Raw genomic sequence first — 3,698 nt, forward strand, 5'->3', positions numbered from 1 at the left:
AAAACATAATAACATAATCATTAAAACCATAAAATAATTGTTAAGAACATACCAATAAACGGTTGGGTTTCACCCCTTGCCTTAGCAAGGCTTCTAACAAGTTATAACACAAATAAAACTCTAAAAATTGTATAAAAAAAAATTAAGAAAATCTAAATTACTTTCTACGGCAGCTCCCATCTGAATTTTTCCCTAAAGAGCCTTTAAATAGGTGAAGGAATCCTATTACAAGTTGAATTCCCGTTTGGAGAAAATCTCAGGTTTTTAGGCTTCAATTCACCAACAGTTTTTGCCCCTTTAACTTCCTAATTTGGAATTTTGGTAAACTACAAAGTTTTATCCCTTTAAGTTAAATTTCAAGCCCAACTTGAATCATCTCGATTGGATATCCGAGCCGAAAGTTATGCCCAAAATACTAACTAGTGTGCAAGCTAGAATCCTAATCCGAATTAAACATAGATTTGGTGCAAATTTCCTTTGATTCCTTGCTCCAATTGGACTTAAATTTTATTAGGTGACCTAATTTGACTTTCATTATGGCCCTTGTAAAAGTAAAGTCCATTAGCATTCTTCTTTGCACAAATCCATTTATTTAATTCCATACTCCTACAAAAGACAAATTCACGTATTAAAATTCAATAAAGTACAGAATTTATTATTCAGTATTATTCCAAAATCAAATATAAAATGCATGAATTAACTCAAAATCAGTATGATAATGTTTTATAATAATGATATAAATATGCAAAATTAAGCCATTATCACCTTGTGAACTAATTCACTAGTTTTGTTTTGCCTAAAATCAATCAATTTCATGAAACTACCTTAGACAATTAATTCTTGAGTTCTTATTGTTAAATCATCCAACTAAGATCACCATTCATATGAATTTTAGTTGAGTTATAAAATAAATATTGTTAAGACTACCAATAGATGTGTTATGTATGGATCCCAAAACCTTAATATATTCTTATTTCATCTCATTCAAAATTACCTTCACCAAACTATCAAAATTTCTCTTCAACATAATTTTATTGTTTTGGTTATTTTCTCTAGTGGTTTGCTAATCAATTCTCTTCTCCCTGTGGATTTAACCTCAAACTTATCAAGTTATTATTTCATGATTCCTGCACTTGGGAGCATTAAGTCATAGCACTCTTCTTTTTCTTTTTCTTTCGTTTCTCAATATTATTTGTTTTTTGGCTTCAAAAATTTTTAAGTTTCAAAAGCCCGATACACATTAATGAGTTACTTCCCTCCATCTGGCTAGATATGCCACATTGAGATGCCAATCTGGAAAACAAAATTGAAAGAGCAACACACAAGTGGGGATGACGAAAATTTCTTGCCCTGCCTAAAAGCATTCACATCAATTTCCTCAAATATTTAGTTAAACTAATCCAAAAAACTCTACTTTTGCTAGTTTAGGTATCTATTATTTTCATACACATACATCAACATCAATACTTTATCAACATTGAAATTTAATGTAACGAGGATAGAGGGTCACTACATGTAGAGATGAGACTATCCTCTTCAAAAACTTTAATTAATTTAGTAAGGCTAATGCACGCTTGTTTTGGTTGAGTTTAGATAATTTTTTGCTAAAATATTTAATTAGTGAGACTGATGTGAATGCACTGATCCACCCTTCCACATGCAAGTTTTGCTCGCCCCATCCTATCTTGGTTACACAGCTCTAAATGTGTAAATGCTAAATATATATGTGTGTGTATATATACTAATATTTAATATATATTTAAATTATTTATATATATATATAATATCTTTTTATTCATATCCTATTAATATCATTTGTGTGCATATTCTATTATAATTCTCCCTAAAACTTTTTTCCATTCTCTCATAGGCCACTCATGATTATCCCACTATTTTTTTTTTTTTTTTCTCTCCTCTCTAACTTGTTAATATCACAGTCATCTCATTAAAGATGGAATAATACCTCGAACTTGCACTAACCTGACCCACTCTAACCCAACACAAATTTTCCTCGCCTTGAAGCACGGGACAAGACACCCCTAACCTAACCCCCACCATATCATCCATGAGAAAGTGGATAACCAATTTAGGAATTACCAAAAAGAAAAGGGGAGGGCATAGCAAATAAAAGGGATTGATAATAAATTGATGAACCAAAATAGAATTGGCAACCTTGTCTTATGTATACACTGCTTTCTATGTTTCAGTAAGTTTTCATCTGTACTCATGGCAAAGCCAGACCCATAATAACAAAGTAACTTGAGAAACAACTAAAGGGCATTTACTTGCTCGAGTTTTTCTTGCAAACCAAATAACAGAAAATGTACTCACTTCAAGGAAAACAAGTCTGTTTTCTAGAGTCTAGACTACGAATACGATTCATTTTCTATAAACCTTTCCCGTCAAAAACTACTAGAGTGAGTGAGGAGCTTAATAGTAATCAGCCACTTAGTATTAAAGCTAAAATACTAAGAATTAGAACACCTGTCAAAACAGCAATATGCATGCAATGCAACTATGCAAGAATTGCAATTGCCTAACAGTCTACCACATATGTATGTAAATATAGTACAACTTAAAAGGTTGAGTTAAAATTCTTTTGCTTTTGCTGCCTTTCCACAATTCCTGATCCCTAATAATAGTCAGCTGTCTCAACTTCCAAGTTCCATGGTCTGACTGATCATTTTCTCTTTGTACTCTTTCAATTCCCTCTTGCACCGTTCTTTGTCTTTCAACCCAATGTTCTGGTAAACCTATAATAAGGAAACAACAATACTGTTAATAATCAATGCAAATCTTAAGTACTCGCTACTCATCACTCATCACTCTTGTTAATCTCTAAAGGAAAACTACAGATAATCTTAGGAAGAAGCCCCTATCATTTTAACAACTTGCTGATTTTTCTTGATTGGTAAGATATATATTTTCATTCTACCAGAAGATGAAAATGATTGCACCCAAAAGAAACAACCCATAAAAGGTCTGTATTGTGTCATTGAGATTACCATCCTTTCTTCAGCGCTGAGGTTGCTCCATGACTCGCCAATCATCTTTGTGAACTCCCTTTCTCTGTTTGGGTACAAAGAATTGAGCTTGTAATGCTTCTCGGCAAAGAAAAAGTTATAGCCACTCCTATTGGGTTTTGGATAATTGGGATCTCCCCTTCTTCTACTTCTCCTCCTCTGACCAGAATGGCAATGTTTGGAGGTGTATGGTACAATGGCACTGTTAGAGTCTGGAATTGAGGTAGAAGAATCTGGCTGCTCCGGATGATAAAGTACTCCTTTAAGAATCTCAGAGCCCAATTTCACAGACAAAAAATAACCACAAACGCGTTTCCCTTCAATTGTTCCAATAGCTGAGAATCATGAAGTGCCTGTACAAGATGGTGGGAAAAGGTGAGACAAAGAAGCTTAATTCAGAGGACCAAAGGTTCTAGATCTTGGTTCATGTTTTCAAAGGACCAAGGATTTCTGGAAGGTATTATTCATGATGAAGTGTGTGGCCCTTTTACCCTTGTACCTGCAAAATAAATATTTTCAATTAGTAACAGAGTTATTCATTGAAAAAAATTCGGCATACCTTGAAAAGAATTCGGCATACCTGGCGAATGCCCCTAGTTTGGGATATATACCATGCTTCGATGAATGCTGAGGGTGGATAGTTGACTTGATGTTGCACCACTAGAAAATCTGGAA

General features: G+C 33.6%; 1 long non-coding RNA gene across 1 annotated transcript; it reads right to left on the bottom strand.

Annotated features, from left to right (window-relative positions):
• Positions 1 to 2,718: 2,718 nt before the first annotated feature.
• Positions 2,719 to 3,149, bottom strand: LOC115977833. Its single transcript, XR_004088603.1, has 2 exons — positions 3,006 to 3,149; positions 2,719 to 2,753 (listed from the first exon to the last, which is right to left on the bottom strand). It is a non-coding gene; the product is annotated as an uncharacterized LOC115977833 (long non-coding RNA).
• Between the last annotated feature and the right edge of the window lie 549 nt (positions 3,150 to 3,698).

This window comes from Quercus lobata, chromosome 2 (assembly GCF_001633185.2).
Source record: "Quercus lobata isolate SW786 chromosome 2, ValleyOak3.0 Primary Assembly, whole genome shotgun sequence".
NCBI classification, from domain to species: domain Eukaryota; kingdom Viridiplantae; phylum Streptophyta; class Magnoliopsida; order Fagales; family Fagaceae; genus Quercus; species Quercus lobata.